General features: G+C 44.0%; 1 long non-coding RNA gene across 1 annotated transcript; it reads right to left on the bottom strand.

Annotated features, from left to right (window-relative positions):
* Window positions 1-604: 604 nt before the first annotated feature.
* LOC125335139 lies at window positions 605-16,461 on the bottom strand. The gene is made up of 3 exons (XR_007207352.1): window positions 16,361-16,461; window positions 13,305-13,307; window positions 605-616 (listed from the first exon to the last, which is right to left on the bottom strand). It is a non-coding gene; the product is annotated as an uncharacterized LOC125335139 (long non-coding RNA).
* Between the last annotated feature and the right edge of the window lie 641 nt (window positions 16,462-17,102).

Here is a 17,102-nt window from a genome sequence, read left to right as displayed (position 1 = left end):
CTCGAAAAGCCTTACAAAGATGAGCGGTGAGCTTGTCGCTGTGTTGGGGGCACACTTTGTAGATTCAGTTTTGTTCTTGTGTGGAGGCCGGTGGGCCTGCTGGACAAGGAACGAAAGGAGTCCTATGGTGGGACAAATCCTAGGTTCCTTTCCAGCTTATGGTGACTGAAAAGCTTCCGCCAGAATGCTCTGTTCCGGCCTGTTAATGTACCCCAGCTCTGCTCCCCTGGTAGGCTCCGTTGGCCGCTCCACCCCTTGTTACCTCGTACGCCCTCAGAGTTCCTCTATTGGTTCCCTTACCTTGGCCCCGCCTTTATACCGCCCCTTGCCCTCAGATCATTGTTCTGGTGCTCTGTCCACTCCGCTACGTAACCCTAGACCCCCCATTGTTCTGCCCCTGCTTCTCTGGAACCATGCATGAGTGTGGATGCATTAAATCTCTCCCGTAGAACCCCATGTGAAGACTCTTCCTGCTCATTCATCGTCGGACTGTTTTTGCCAGCTATCCAGTGTGTGTGTGCAAGTGTGGTGGCTGCACCGAGAGGCTTCCTCCTGGAGATGCCTTTTGGGAAGGTCGCAGCACTGTACCATCCAAAACCGCCGCGACATTCTTCCCCTGAGCTGCAGGTACCATTGCCTTGCTCTCCTGTCAGCCACCAGCCCTTTTCCCCACAATAGGGATATATTTACTTGCTCTGCCACGTCTATTTAGGACTTAGACACTGGTGACCACAAAATAATCATACACAAAATGGGGCCCTGAACTTAGCTGAGAGACCAAGGCATAGCAAAAATGATTTGCCCATCTAGTACCTACATTGGGTAGTTCTTGGAGTAATAGCAGTGCTAAAAGCAGCAGACTGCAGCTCAGACCTTCAGAGGCTTGCCAGTTTCCCATGGGGCTTGGGGAAGAGATAGCCCTCTCCTTCCCTCCCTCTACTCCAGAAAGGAGTTTTTTTGGACCCTCTTGCAGCAGATGTGGGTCTGGAAACCCTTGATGGAACAGGACCTAGGAAACCCTGGGAGAGATTTCTACATATGGCTACAAAGCTGCAGAGTGGCCCAGGGGACATCCCTTGTCATGTCCTTAGTCCTCCATCAGGGAATGATGGAGCTGGGCCATTGTCCATAGCAAAGGGCCTGCAAAAAATTAATTTATTATTACTGTAGGGTGTCTGAGTTGATTTGACTGAATCTAAGGAGTTGATGCTCATCATTTCCAAGGGGTCTGCCCGTTCATTTAACAGTAGAAAATGACCAGGGAGGGACCACAACAGCCACCATCACCTTGTAACCTTTCAACCTTGTAAAACTTTGGTTTAACACATAGACTGCTTCTGTTGCTTTCCCATACATTACAATGTTTGTAGGAAAGAGACCTTTGTATGCCACCTGCCCTCCAAAATGCAAATCCCCCACTTAAAATGAGAGCAGTGGGCAGCCTGCAGACTACAGGTGACATAAACCGGAGCTCAAGAGCTCATGATGTCATAAAATGGAACACAAGCTGCAATGTTTGCATTTAAATTGAGCTGTCTGAACAAATGCTTTGGAATAGTTCATAAACAAGGGGTTCCAGTAAAAATGTGACTAATGCCATTAGTCATCAGAAGTGGACCTTCCGCATTGCCACCAGTGGCAGAGTTCCTGCTGCCTTCAGCAGGAGTGGGTTATGTTTCCAGGAGATTTAGTGCCCTCACCTAGCATGTCAAAACTGTCAAGGTCCACAGTATGTGAAATGTTATGTTTAATAGCAGAAGAAAAGACTGTTTAGGAACACGAGGAAGCTGATGTGAAAGGGGCAATAAAAGAGTGCATTAAATGATGATGCCTCTTTTGAAAGGAAATTCACAGGCATCTGGGGCCATTACCTTTCATATCCCAGCAATCAGGAAATTAACCTTTAACCCTTCTCTGTTGACCTCCTCTCCTTTCTCTTTTTCTGTCATTCATTCTTTTTTCCTAATGACTGGAGAAGATAGATACAGTCTATGATTTATGCTTCTGAAGGCTACAGTCTGCCTCCTTCCTATACCTTCCCAAGTGCTTCAAAGTCTGTGTTCACTCAGCTCTAGAAAGAGGCAAAGCTTCACTCAGATTTACTTCCGTGTTATACTTTCCAACACCTGATTTGTTTATGCTTCATTTATTCCAAACCCCATGTTACCTAATTACCCCTGACCTAGATGTAAATCTTACTCCCATCTTTGCTGTCACCTGGAGGCAGGCAAAGCACTGGAGGTGTTGGGAGCCCTCTGCTTCAAGGAGGGGTTGGGCCCTTGGGAGTTGCACAGCGTGATGCTGCACAGGGGGTACATAGAAATACACCACGACCCTGTTACAAAACCAAAATCAGGAGTAAGAGCCACCTTTAACATCTCATCCTGAGGGAGAGGAACGAAGGAGTAAATGACTGTTTCACCTTCTGATTCCAGGGAGATCTGGCAGATACAGCATCAGATAATAGGTTTCAGAAAAAGTGTGATAAAATCACTTCTAAGAACAGAAATGGTGACTATAATGCCAACAAACACTGGTTGCAACTCTTCAGGGCCATGATGACTGCACACAAAATCTCTGAAATGCTGTGAGTTAGCAATATTAGCTTTATCAGGAAAAGAACTAGGAGAGTAAGACATGGCCTCTTGTCATGGAAAATGGAAATTCTGTCTGAGTAAGGTCTGAGCAGCCTTTGCCTGCAGAGCAGCTGAAAGTCCTGAGTCATCACACTGAATTGTAAGCTGCCAGCTGCAAATCCAGCACTGAATTCCCACCTATGTTCACTGCATGTATGGAAAAGAAATTTTGCTGACATAGCTGTACTTCACTGCATGCCAAAATATGAGTTTCTCCTATGTTTTTGTTTCCTTTGGAGGTTTCCCCTCCCTGCCTTGCGTTGTGCCTCTTACCAAGAGCTAAGACCGGCATAACTAGTCCTCAGACCATCGCGCTCAGACACGTGGTGACTTGGTTCTTGCCTACACACCTGGTTTTTCAACTTTTTTACCTGAAGAAAGCAAAGGTCCTTCCCTTTAAGCCTTGCTGGGTCACGCTGGTACTGTTCAGCGTGTCTGAAGTCACCCAGAAGCTGTGTGCTGATTTAGCCTTGAGTGATGGCTTTTCCTCCAGAGCCATCTAAGTTCTTGCCCAGAGAAATGAAGACTGTGTGGGCACCGCCTGCAGTTCCTGATGACTGGCCCAGCTTCGCAGAGAAGATGTATTGAGAAGAGGTGATTTTTTCAGGTTATTGAATAGGGGTGTGCTCTGCATGGTGGAGGGTAGGAGTCTGCTTCCCCACCAGAGCTGCACCATCACTGCTTGTCCCCTGCTCTTGTGCAGACCCTGCCAGCTCACAAGGCACCATTCAATTTATTTCCTCTGGGCCCTGTCAGAGGATTTGCTGCTATTTGCAGAGAGCTGCTCTGAAGCTTCTGGGGAGGTGTAGTCTTCGCTGGTGTATTTGCCAGCCACTCGAGGCGACTGTCTCCTTCCCTGGCTGTGGCAGCCCCAGCACGCTTTGCTTTTTGGTGGGTGCTCCCATCCCTCCGGGAACTGCAGCAGTGGCACATATGCGTGGGACAAAAGGGTGCCTCCTGCTCTGTCTGGGACCAGGAGTGCTCAAGGGACAACATGTCAAGAAGCTGGTAATAGAAATAAATGAAGGCAAACCCCCCTCCTATTGTCCACAGAGGCTATTTTTGGTGCAACTATTTTAAAGGTTGTTCTCCTGGCATTCCACATCCTGACATTTCAGCACATTTGCCTCACCTACTGTCTGCATTACTGGGTTTTCAGCTACAGATCATCCCTATCAAGCCACTGCAGTGATTTTTTTTATGCCCTGTGTTGTACACACAGTGTCATCAGCACCTTTCATTTATAAAACAATAACTCCAGGAATAAAAGGGGCGTATCCACTCTCCCCCTGCCCCCAGCACTTACAAGCCTCAGCATCATTTTAATATTCAATGTATGATGCCTTAGTTGGGCAAAACACACTTTGTGCAGGAGCTGTTTAATAAAATAAAAACATGCTCCAAAGTGACCCACATGACAGGGGTAATTTAGTATGCTGCTCTTTATGCTTTCTGTCTTACTTCTGCTGTTTACAGATTTTTTTTTTCCTCATCTGCACAGGGAATAGATGCTGATGTTGTCCTTTTAATGAATAAATCTCTTTTTAGTATGTTGGCCAGCACAATAAAAAAATTATCAAACAAATTAGAGCCTGAACCTGCAACCTTTTCTGATGAAAAGAAAACCTGCTTGTGGGCCAGCTGCCTGGCTTACAAGGGGCTTTTTCTGGAGGAAGAGCTGCTCGCGTGAGCTACACGTACAAGGTCTCAGAATTTTTGTGCTGCAGAGCTTGACTGTCAGCCAAAGCTGGAGGTGGCTCAGCAAAGGGGATAAAGGTGGTTGTCAAAGACGAGTCTCAATTTCCTCTTCCTCTGCCACCTGCTGCGTTGGGAGGACCAAAGGTTGCTGTAATTTATACCATGGCTTAAAGTCTTGGTGGCATGGTTTGTCTCCAAAGCAAGAATTATGTCTGTGGACGCTTTTCCAGCAGGAGAAATTTTTAATGGTGCCTCCAAAATGACATAGATTGCAAAGTAGATTGATGGGAAGAAGTCCCCACAAAGGCTGTTAAATATGAAGGCAGCAGCTGAGCCTCAGGTACCCTCTGAGCTGTCAGTGTTCGGAGGATGAGTGTCTAAAGGAGAGGCACTTCCTGACATTGCTCTTCTGCCATTAGCCATGGGGATCTCCTCCTGACCTGTTGTGTCTGTCCTTGTGTTTGGAGCTAACATCAGTGATTCCCAGCTCCACGTTACAGTGTTTTCACTTGGCTACATCCCAGAAAGCAAATGGCGAGGAATGGTCAGGTCATGGCATATATTGCCCCAACTGCCCTACATGAAGCTTCCCTCTTCCCTCCTGCCTCCAGTGGGAGAGGACTTGTACCCATCCTTGTGCAGGTGTTGAGGGACCAGCACAATGCAAATGCTTATGACCTGCATCCTCACCAGCTCAGCTGGAAGTGGATGTCCTGCCCAGAGCAGTTTGCCTGGCTCAGAAATGCCACCCAGCTTCAGCCAGGGGATTTTGTGTATAGATCAGGAGGTTGTACAGGACAACACCCGAGAGGCAGCAGAGCTCTGCAGCTGAGGTCGTCCCCAGCACGTGCCAGCTGCCCAGGCAGTGCAAGGGTCCCCAAGCGAGCTTGCAGGATGAGCAAAGCATCTTTTCCTGCACAAGAGAGATGCTTTTTCTGGGGTTTCAGCCCAGAGAGCATCCATGTGTTGTCTGCTGCCTTGTGCCCCCCACTGTGGCACACCTTTTGCCAGGTTCCTCATCTGCATGGTGAAGAACAGCTTCATCTTTCTCAGCCTTTCAAAAGAGGGAAGTTGTGTTCCCAGGGGCAATTGCCAGTTCACAGAGTTGTGGACACTGATTTCCCAAAGCTGGAAATAACAGGATAGGAAGTGTGTGTACAAATAACTATTTTTATCAATGGATGAGTTGTAGTAGGTGCAATAATAAAAAATTAAAACCTAGTATGACTAAACCAGGCTCTCAGCAGCCCTGGCTCCCACTGTGCTGAAAATGGTATCAGTCTAAGTCTTTTATGAGCTGAAACCTACCAGGTAGTCAAAACTCTGCTTGGTGTCTTCTCTTGCTCCAGCTAGAATAATCAATAAGGCCTTTGTGTTGTGCCTGGCAAGGAAACGACAAAAACAACTGCATCTTCAGCCAAGAAAAGCCCTGCAAGGGTAAAGATGATAGGATTTCAACTAAGCAGCAGAAATGCACTTTGGTATGAATAACTTTATAGGCTAACATGCCAATGCACACAGGAAATGTGGTGCTGCCAGCTAGTGTTGGTTGAGTGTATCCAACAGCAGCCAGCAGCCTGTGGACACCAGTTTTAACACATGTTGGTGGTTAGGAGACAAAGCAAATGCCAGCAAAATCCTATGAAATAATGCTAGTTTTACAGAAGCAGATATGCAGGGTGGATTATTTAGTAGAAAAAGAAAGGAAATAAAATCCAGAAGGCAATAATTCAAACAGTGACAGCTGACTGGATGCATGTCAAAAGGGGAGGCTAATTGAAGAGACATTTCTGCAAATACCCGAAATTTAAACAAAAGCAAGAATCTCCCACCTTCTGCAGTACTGCCAAAGGTCTTCAGGCACAGAAGTAAGTCCCGGAGTAGAGTCATCAGAGCTCCCCTGTAAAAGAAATAAGCAGGCCCCCAGATCTGACCTGCCATCCAGAAAAATCTGTCTTCCTCCTCTGAGGGGGCAATCAGGGCCCCTAAGAGCATGAAATAGGTTAGTCTTGGTGGTTGTGTCCAAAGCCAGAAGGCTACTTTCATTTCTTCTTGCTTCCTCTGCCCCTCGGTGTAGCACATTTAATCTCTGTATGAAGCACAGGATGTTCATGTTTGCCTGAAGCACATGTTTCAGAAAGACTTTAATAATTCATTGAAATAATTAAGGGTGAGGAAATCCATAACTTTCTGTGGCAGTTTGCTCCCACTGCCCATCAACCCTAGTGCTAAAAATGTGTGCCATATTTCCAATTAAACGGGTCTGATCTCACCATCCAGTCTTTCATATTTGCTGTCCTTTTCCTCCATGAGGTTAAAAGAGCTCTTTTATGCCCAATAGTTTTCCTCCCTGAAAGAGGAAGAAGCTACTGCCTGTCAAATCATTCCTCAGTCATCTTTCTGGTGAGGTAGACAGATTGAACTCCCAGCCTTCCACCAGAGAATCGCTCTCAGGTTGTCCAGTTGGTTTGGAGCTCTCTTCTTTATATGTTTGCTGACTTTTTCCAAATACTTCTGGGAACACGGATGTCAGAATTACACTTGCTATTCCCAATTTAGTCTCATCAGTGCTGCATACAGATGTGCTTAGTTGTTTTGTTGTTTGTTTTTCTTAATAAATAGCTGTTTCATCCTTGGCCATTGGGGTCCCTGGGTTTCTCTGAAGGACCCATCCCAGGCTGCAGATATTTTTTCTAGATGCAACAAGCATTTGCTGCTTCTGGTGCATTGTACGTTACAAAAAAGGACCCTCCAGTGCAAGCCATCTGAACTGTCCCATGTGTACCCACATGTTATTTGTCCCTCTGACCATTTTAGAATCATTGGTGAAGTGTGGTGTACACAAGGGCAGCTGGGGGAAGGTGGCTGGGGTGGTACACTCAGCGCAGGACTTCAACAAAAGAGAGTCACAAGGATTAAGAGCGCCTCTGGCTGATCCCACAATCAAGAGATCCCAAGTATCCCAAGAGGCTTGTTTTCAGTTTAGTTGTGGTCAGTGCCTCTGCAGCCAAAATCTGTCAAATAGCCTGAGGCACTTTGTGAAAGAAAGATGGGATTGCAGGTTACTTTTGGCTTGCTGTCTGGTTTTGATCTGCCTGCATCCATACTCTGCCCTGATCAGCTAGGAGGCTGAACAGTTTGGATAAAAGAACACTTAATAGGAATAACCCTTCTGCTCAGGTGATGGCTCTCTGAAACCAGGATAAGGGTGTGTAGGCCTCACTGGGAGCCTCTGCTCAGCTGTCCCATACTTACCAGAGGCGGTGTCAGCCCTGTCACCCACGCGATCTCACTGCACCTCACCCTGCACTGCTTGTCCCCAAAGCCACCACGTCTTTTTCAGGATGCAGATCCCTCCTCCTCCAATTTTGGAGTTGGCTTGACCATTCTTTGCTGAGGGTCCCATTCAGTCAGTTGTCCTGCCACTTGCTTAATCTTCGTCTTTTTTTTTTAGTGTCTGTTACATTATGAAAGCAAAGGGATTCTAGGGGCATAGATGAACAGCTTTTATTGATTCCCTTTCTCCTACACACAAGACTAAAAAGCATACATGAAGAGCAGGAATAGCCAGAGAGAAACTGAGCACAGAGAGCATTGCACCATGTCCACATCACCCAGGGAAGGATCTCTTTGAACAAACATGGTTTCCCAGAAATCGAGAGGGATTTTGCAGGACTTGTGAAATCAGAGACATCTGGGTCTCAGGGAAAAAAATTGGTAGTGTGGTTTGGGATCAGACCTGGGAAGCACAGCTCTTGTCAAGGAAAGAGGGATAGTTTCCTTTGTGGATGACCACAAGAGATAATGAGGGAACAAGTTTTGAGAAATTTTGTGCTGAAATTTTTTTGAATTTCAGTAATTTACACCAAGACATTTCTTCCAGCATCCAGGAGACAACTTTTGTGAATATATTTGTGATTACATGATCAGTGAAGGCTGTACATGAAGCAAAATCTTTGCCAGTGTTGTTAGAGATAATGGCATTAGGGAGAAATTCCAAGCAGGGATAATTACGCAGTGTTTAGTAGGCCTGGTTATGCAAGCTGCCAAAAAAGTAGTGAATGTGAATACCTCCAAGGAAGGACTTTTCTTAATGATGATTTTGTTTTATCACCATCATGCATTTGTTTGCTTGCAAAGGTTGTACGTGTGCTGTTTATTTCCCGCAATTGATGTACAAAAGGAATAAATAAAGCCTGGTGAGCTGAAGTGAGGAAAGATGGGCAGGTCAATAAATCACAAAGTCATTAAGAGCAGGGAGCAGATTTTTTATTGCATTGTGAAATGCACAGGAAGCCGCTGAACCCTCCTGCACACAGGCATGAGTCCAGTCACATGCATATTAAGAGATGAGCCATTGCATTTTGAAGATTAATATTTAGTGAGCAGGCATCATAAAAGAAGACATTACGGGAGTCAAAATTAGAGGCTGTGAAGATGTAATTGCTTGCTGTGACCACAGACTTCACAGTGGAGTTGATTCCACAGGCAGTGCAGTTTGTTGTCTCATTCATTGTTGGGCCATGGTGTTGTGGAGCTGTGGAGGAGCAGGACAGCGCTGTAGGGCAGCCTTGGTCACTTCCCTTGCTTTGGCTGAGTGAGACAAGGTGATGGAGAAGAGGGCCAGAGGAGTCTTCACCCCCACCTCCAGAAAAAAAAGAGTCCTTCACTCCCCAGAGTCTGTACCAGATGGATTAAAGTAGGGGAGGTAAACAAGAAACAGAGTATTCTCCCTTCTTCCCCAAACCCCCTGCCAAGGACTACAGCAGAGCGAAGGAGGAAGGCCAGTGGGAAGTGGTGGTGCCCATCCTCAGACTGTTTAGCAGATAGGTGGGGTATCATGTCTGGTCGAGGTGTCCACCAGGTGCAGCGACAGTGCAGCCTGTAGAGCACCTGGGTGCTCAAAAGAAACTGGTGATGTGCAGCTTGTTAGGAGGGAATCAGAAGCAACAGCCAAGAGGGTAAAGTGCTTGCAGGTGGTGAGGAGGTTATCTCAAAAGGCAGCTTACTACCTGGTCACAGTAAAGGTATTTCCAGTTATCAAAAGATGTTTTAAAAAGAAATAAAACCAGGCAGAAAGTAAGCAGCTGGATAGACTATGAAAGATGCCTTTAAGCGTAGGTTGTGTCCACACCAGGGAAAGCAGAAGAGCAAACAGGTGGAAACCCATAGTAAAAGCAGCCTAAATGGATTTTTGTGGAATAATTTCATTGTTGGGCATAAAACCCAACGATAAAACCATTTTCAGCTACATGAGGCAGAGGCCACTTGCCAGCAGACACATAGGGCCAAGAGATGACTGTGGGGTAATGGGAGCACTTAGAGCTAACAGGACCATAAGAGCAGAGGCAGACAAGATCTCTGTGCTGGTGTTTGCTGGAGAGGAGCCTCAGGAGACCTCCCATGCCACAGCTTTTTCCAGCTGGAGATGAGCACGAAACAGCCTCAGACTGAACTGTCAGAAGAGGAGGCTTTAGAACAAGTTGATGAAACAAATAGCAACAAATCACTGGGTCCAGCAGTGGTTCAGGCTGGGCTCCCAAGGAGACTCAATTACAGGACTGCCAAACTACTGACTACCATGTGTAACCCTGCCTTCCATCAGTCATGTGCCAGGAAATGGAGGTGGTAAATAGGATACTCTAAATAAAAAAAGAGCTTTGGGAAACCACAGTCTTGTCTGTCTGCCTTCCATTCCAAGCAAAGTGTCAGGCAGTGTGATGAAAAAAGACCAGACAGACAAGTTGAATTGATACCAGAGGTCTGTTAGAGCCCTTCAGAGGAGCTGGTAGGTCTGTGGATGAGGATGACCCTCTGGACACCGTTTATTTGGCTTCCCCAAAGGTGATGACAGGTCTTTCACCCAAGTGTCTGCTTATCGTTTAGGAAAGCACACATATGTGTCTCTGTAGCCATAGTTTTGATGACATGAGCCAAGTTTTGCTCTCCCCTTGTGTGTGAGCTGGATTGAGCTCTGCAGGGGCTGAGGAGAGTCACCTGCCCTGTGGCTCATGCCCCACCTGGGCAAACCTCACTATCTCTTGGAGCTCCTACTGGGGATGTGGAGTCAATAAATATCATCACTGACAGACTGCCTTGGCTTAACACAAATCCCGTAGTGCTATGTACTATACAGAAGCAATAATAAAGAAAAAAGTGTGTTCTTGCCAATAAATATTTAGCTACAATACATACCGTAGATGCTTAGAAGCAGTATCCAAGACTGGATTTGACTCTTCTGTGAGGGATGGTTTCATGTCTTGGCTGTTCCAGAGCACACCGCCAGGGCTAATGTCTGGGTCAAAAAACCCTTTCAGACCCACGTCCTTCCCTGCAGCACTGCTGCCTGACCAACCTTTTACTTGTACAGTGCAGTATTCCTATGCTGTTCTTGTATTTACTGGATTGTGTCTGCTGCTGGAGGAGAGATCCCGGGTCTTCCAAATTGGTTTTGAACTCTAATCTCAACCTGCAGCCTACTTGCAAACCCATTTAGTTTGGGCTTATCTTCAAGTAAAATAAATATCTAAGATATTCAAGGAAATATGAGGAATTCTCATTTTTGAGCTGACAGCCTGACTCCTGTGCCTTGACTGGGGTGTGCTGGAAAGGAAACCTGGAACGATTCTTCTTTTTTGGGATTTGTTTGGTCCTCTTTTCTAATTAAAGACCATTGCTCAAGGTTATAGAATCAGCTGATAAACTTGTTTGTGGGGTTTAAAAGATTAAATCAAACAAGGAAGCTGCTGGATGTGCATTTAAAAACAAATTTCTGGTTTTGCCTTTGAACAGTAGTGGTATATAATGTGATGATTAAAATGGAGGATGAGGAAATATGTTGCTTTGAACAATTTAATCAGTTATTTCCATAGGAGCATGTCAGGGAATCAAGGACTCTTGATTTCCCTTCATTGTTCTGCATAACTGAATATATTTGGGTCATTATATCTGAATAAACAAAATAACATTCTTAAAAGCAAAAAAAAAAAAAAGAATAGTAATAGAAGCAGCAGATTAAGCGTGGAAAATCAGATTTAACGATTTTCAGAATCCTTTTTTCCCACTGATGAACTGGGGATTTACATGACTAATGTCTATTAAAACACTTAAATGCCCTTTGCCTCAATGGGAACTGACAATGGGAATATAAATCCTGCCTGCAGCCCATTCTGTCATATGAATCGAGCCTATGAGTAGCTTGGTTTCTTGGTGGGCAATTGGCTGGGGTGGAAAGCACAGCCAATGTTCATATAATAGGTTTTCATCTCTGAAGGCAAATGTCAACATCAATTTACCTCTGGGATCAGTGAGACCTCCTGAGGGATCTCAGCCCTGTGTGGAGGGGTCAGAGCATGAATCCCACGCCCACGTTTTAGCAGACATGAGATCAGGCTGGCAGTCACACAGGGAAAGGCCGAGGAATGCTGCAAGAGTGGGATATGGTCCAAATCAGGATATTTTCTGAATGTAGAAGAAGGAGGATCGGTGATCAGAAATCAAGTTTTCTGTCCTGAGCACCAGGGGACAGTTATAAATAAGTTTCAGTAGCTGTTTTCTTTGTTAATAAAACAAAACATGTAAACACATCCTAGATGGCCATCCATCAGAAAGGCATTTTGCATCACATAGGTTTTATGAATATTAGATAATGGAGGGATGTAACAAATAGCCATTTTTGCCTCCCTCTTGAATACCAAATAATGGTTATTAGTATCTGTCAAATAAATAATGTGAATAATTTAACAAGACATCACTATTGTGCAAGAAATGATATCCCATTCTATTAAGCTTTGGATTCAGTTATTGTGCAAAGATAATAAATACATGCAGTAGCTACAGCAATTATGCCCTAGAAATCTACTTCAAGTGTTGCACTGCTTTAAGAAAAGGAAACCAGTCAGGCTCTGTGCACACCACACAAATTACATGCCAAATCTTCTGCTCATGTCAACTGGCGTGGCTCCAGCTGTTCCAGCTGTGCTCTGTATACAGTGCCGTTCTGTACATTGGGATCATATATGCACACACCTTCCTAGCTCCAGCTCCTTAATAAAAGTGTATGTGACCTTATCATGTCAACTTGTCCTCTCTGCTTAACTTTTGAACCTTTCCCAGCAAAATCTGCCAGAGGTTTTGCAGGTAGATTCCACAAATCTGCATGGAAGTAGGGGACCAGGAAGGCAAGACAGATCACATCAATGAAGCTGGTATCTGTCTGTGCCATGCATCTACAGGAAATCTATCTTAATGCTGTTGGCCAGAGAGCCACAGGCATAAAGAAAGGTGCAACATGAAATATTAGATCAGAAGGATTTCAATGATCACTTGGAGGTGATGCTCCTGGAAGGCGTTGGCCTTCCCCTACCAAACAGAGCCACACTCACCTGCTTACAGGCTCAGGATTGCATATCGAATAGCTTACAACTATTTCAATGATCCTTCTAGAGTCCCGCTTGTTGCTCTTAATTTAATCAGTCAAAATAACTTGGAAAATATTATTTTTTAAAATTATTATTTAGGACTGTAGAAGCTATTCTAATTACAGACCACATTGGGGCCATTACCTTTTGCTGGTATTTTATGTGATAAAACATTTCTTTCTGTACGTAGAAAAGTGTTACCTATGTGCATGATTGTTTTCTGTGCTGGATATTGACTGCTCACTATTTTTTTCTCAGAATGAAGCTGGGGAAAAACATATATCTCTCAGCTGAAATTTGAAAGCTTCAGGATGAGGGCTGACAATTTTTTTGCAGCCAGGAACTTGTGTCAAGGACATGCTTTTTACCATCCCCAACCCAAACTTGTTTAAAGTACAGGAATATGAAAAAAACCCTCCATTGTGGGATGCATCTTATTAACTACTTGTCCTACTGACCACATGGATGTTATCTGATGCTAAATGATGGCATTAATTTTTTTAATATCTTTCTCAGAAAAAAGATGCAGAAGACTGCATGAAAAAGTAACTGTCTTAAAGCTAATAAAGTAAATGTCTCAAACATTGAAAGCTGCCAAAACCAAGACAGCCTGGACAACTCTCATTTTACTGTGGTACATCTACAGTATCTTGGGGCCAACCTGTGTTTTCTAAAGGACAGCTGGGTTGTGGAAAGCAACAGATCGTCACTGTGCACACCGGGAGTTTGCTTCTGGAATTGACCAGAGCTGTGAAACGAGTGGTTCTCTGCATCTCATTTCTTACATCAGCAGAACATGGGTTGCACATGGCAATGTGCTGTGGGCAGACAAAGGCCTGTTCTATGGCACAGCCAAATCCCCACCCAGAATCTCACCCTAGCCTTGTTTTCTGCCACAGAATCCCTTCGTGCTGGTGGAAAGGCACATGAACCAAGCTATTCAGAGACAGCAATTTGCATGTTGTGGTACCCAGCTTGAAATCTCAGGATTGGTGTTGGAGGAGTACTTGGCATGCACAGTTGCATCTGAAATCAATAGAAGCTATTTTCTGAGCCCGTAAAGTGCTGTAGAAAATATGATGTACTATGAAATGCCTTAGGCATTTCAAACCCTCCACCCTGACTTAGTGGGTAGTTTGGAGTGTTTGCTCAGTGTGTCTTGGTTCTCTGTGCATAACCATCTCCACTGATAATTCATCTCACCAGAAGCACCATGAGAGTCAGTTAAATGTTTGTGAAATGCTGATGCCACGTGCTGCAGCAAAGCCCAGGACGGCATGAATAATTCTGCTTTCAGAGCAGGGTGTGAAAAGTGTGCAATAAATAAGACAGTCATGCATTGATGATGAGGACAAGAAGGATTTTGAGGAGCAATTAGTGAGGGAGGGGTCAAGTAGAAAAAAACCTCAGTCGTATAGTGAAATAATTAAAGATGTTTCATAGTCCACGTGCCCATAGGAAGTGGTAACAATTGCTCAGACAACCATGCAAAATTAAACACTCATTTAGGAGATCTTGTGTAATACTGTTGACCAGTTGCTTTGGTATTTGCAGGAGTGAGCATATCCCCTTGGTCTAAGAAAGTATGCTTGCATCCATACTGATATTTTTATATCAGATGAAAACCTGACACTCATGTTTCAAAGAGCACCAAGGCAGAAATACCACCTCTGCTGCCAATGTTAGATGGCCTCCTACAACTGCTATTTCATATGAAGTTTAATGATGTGGAAATGGGGAAAACCCAAAACCACAGCATTAAAAAGCCCTCACCAAAATTCTCTGGAAGGGTGTTGCTGTACCATAGAGATGCTGTTTACCTATGGATGATTTCATTGTTCAGCTCCTTTTCTTCTCCTCGAACAATCTGGACTTTCATTAAGTGTAAATGAGAAAAAGGAAGAAAATGGAAAAAATAAAGAGAAAAATAATAAAAAGGAGCAGTGTATGGATGTCTTTACTGAGATAGGGTGGGGCTGAGAAGCTTTTCTTCACAGCAAGAGTTTCTGGTGGATTTGCCTGCTCTTTTGGGAACAAGAAAAAATAAGGCACATTTACAAGCCCCATCGAAATTAACATTTTCAGCTCAGTTTTCAGGGGCATAAAGTGGTTGCTGGATAACATTCTGCTTACAGTGGGATGTTTATTCCATCTAGTAAAGAAGGATACAAGCCTGATAAGGCTGCTGAGACTGCTGATTTCCATTGTTGTATCAGCTCTTGCCCCAAGTAGTGGCACATTGCAAAAATGTTATTTGAGAAAATTACAATAATGTTTTCTGATATCTGCTCCAAATACACAAAATGCAAATTGTTTTGAAAGAGATGAATAGTGTGTTGCAAAGCACCATGCAATTAAATAATTGGTTGTGAGCATCTTTTCTTATTAAAATGAAGCAATTGTAAATAATAGAATGATATTTAAATGAAATGGTATGTAAGGCCAGTAAGAAAGATTTGCAAGAAACATTTGTAAGTGCATTATCTCTAAGTAGAAAATTTATAAATTATAATGAATTATACAAATGTATCCTGACATAAAAGGGAAATGTTTGATCAAGAGGCTGAATACGTAAGGATTAAGTTCTTTTTATTGAGGAATTTTCTCCTGCCTGTATGCAGTATTTATAAAATGTGCTAAAAGTTTATAAACTGAATAGATATTTGTTAAAATACGAATTTAGTGGATTTAAAATATGAAAATATGGAAGGTATATTTTAAATATTTAATGAAACAATTATGCTGTATTAACACTATGTTCTTTATTTCTTGGATTAAAAATTCACAGGGATTTTTCATCCCTTGCATCTTTATTTGTCATAGATTTTATTAGAGTTATTCTCTGCACATTTTCTGAATCAGCTGAGTACTAATAATTTTCACATACACTTTAGAATACCTGTACTATGTTTTTCAAATGTATTATAATGTATAAGAAGGTGGGCTCCAAGCCTGTCTCACCACAGATCTCCTGTGTGCCTTTAGGGCAGTTAACTGAGCTTTGCTTTTGCACTGGGTGGGTTGAAGACTCGCTCCCAAATGTCTTCCCTGGCTGAACTTCCAGGTGCTACCCAAGCTGAATCACTGGTGAGGCAATCCTGAAGTTAAGTTTCTCACCACAGAAGCCACCCAGAAGCCACCAGTGAGCCACTGCACCTTTCTGTAGTACAGACACTGCTTGAAGCAAAGGGCATTACCACCAAGTCCTGCACCATCTTAACCAGCTAACTGGATTTAAGATGAACCAGCCAGTGAAGCGTAGCAATCCATGCACAGGCACAGAGGTACAATCATGAAACAGAAAAGGAATGGTCACAAACTCCTGACTGTTTACAGCTTGGAGAATGAAATGTTGTTCTGACTGCTAATGGCTGCTGAGCAGAGCTGAAGCACCTCTTCTACAAAGACAAGCTGAGAGAGCTGCTGTTGTTCAGCCTGGAGAAGAGAAGGCTCCAGGGAGACCTTAGAGCACCTTTCCATACCTAAAGGGGCTTCAGGAGAGCTGTAAAGGAATTTCTTATGAGGGCATGTAGCAACAGGACAAGAGGGAATAGCTTCAACGAAGAGAGGGTAGGGTTAGATTATTAGGAAGAAGTTCTCCTCTACAAGGTTGGTGAAGCACTGGCATAGGTGGCCCAGAGAAGCTGCGGATGCCCCATCCCTGGAAGTGTTCAAGGCCAGGTTGGACGGGGCTCTGAGCAACCTGGTCTATTGGGAGATGCCCCTGACCACGGCAAGGGAGCTGGAGCTACATGGTATTTAAGGTCCCTTCCAACCCAAATCATTCTATGATTTTATGACCTCTTTTAACTTGTGGAAAGTTAGGTTGGAAACCTAATGAAGGGCGAGGATCGATGCCAACAGGCCTAGTATCTTTGTGGCTTTTCCACCAATATCTCAGCAATGCTATCAGAGAAGTTAAAACTCAGAACTGCAGTGATGTCTTGCAAAGAAGCTTTTAGAGAAGGATTAAACACATCAGCCAGGACAAGCATTACTGGCAACCTTCATGTAGGATTTACCCAAAGGTGGTGAAAACATCCTGTGAAACAGAGACAGAACTCAGTGTTCCAAGGTCAAATTTACTGATAACTTCACAAAGATGTTTCTACATTTTGCTTTGCCCAAGATATCAGTGTAATACTTGCAAGGAAACTGTTTTGGAAAATGGCTCTCTGGAGTGCTACTATGCTGCTCTGTGCTCTGGAGTGTAACAAGGCAGAACTCACATCTCATTTCAGGCAGTGTTTTTCTCATAAGAGAACTGATCCCAGATTAGCTCTGAAGACAATAAAAATGCTACCGGTACCATTTTTTTTTTCTCTGTGGAATAAAAAAAAAGATAAAC

This window comes from Corvus hawaiiensis, chromosome 1, assembly GCF_020740725.1.
Source record: "Corvus hawaiiensis isolate bCorHaw1 chromosome 1, bCorHaw1.pri.cur, whole genome shotgun sequence".
In the NCBI taxonomy this organism is placed as follows: domain Eukaryota; kingdom Metazoa; phylum Chordata; class Aves; order Passeriformes; family Corvidae; genus Corvus; species Corvus hawaiiensis.
This window is presented reverse-complemented; position numbering and strand designations above follow the sequence as displayed.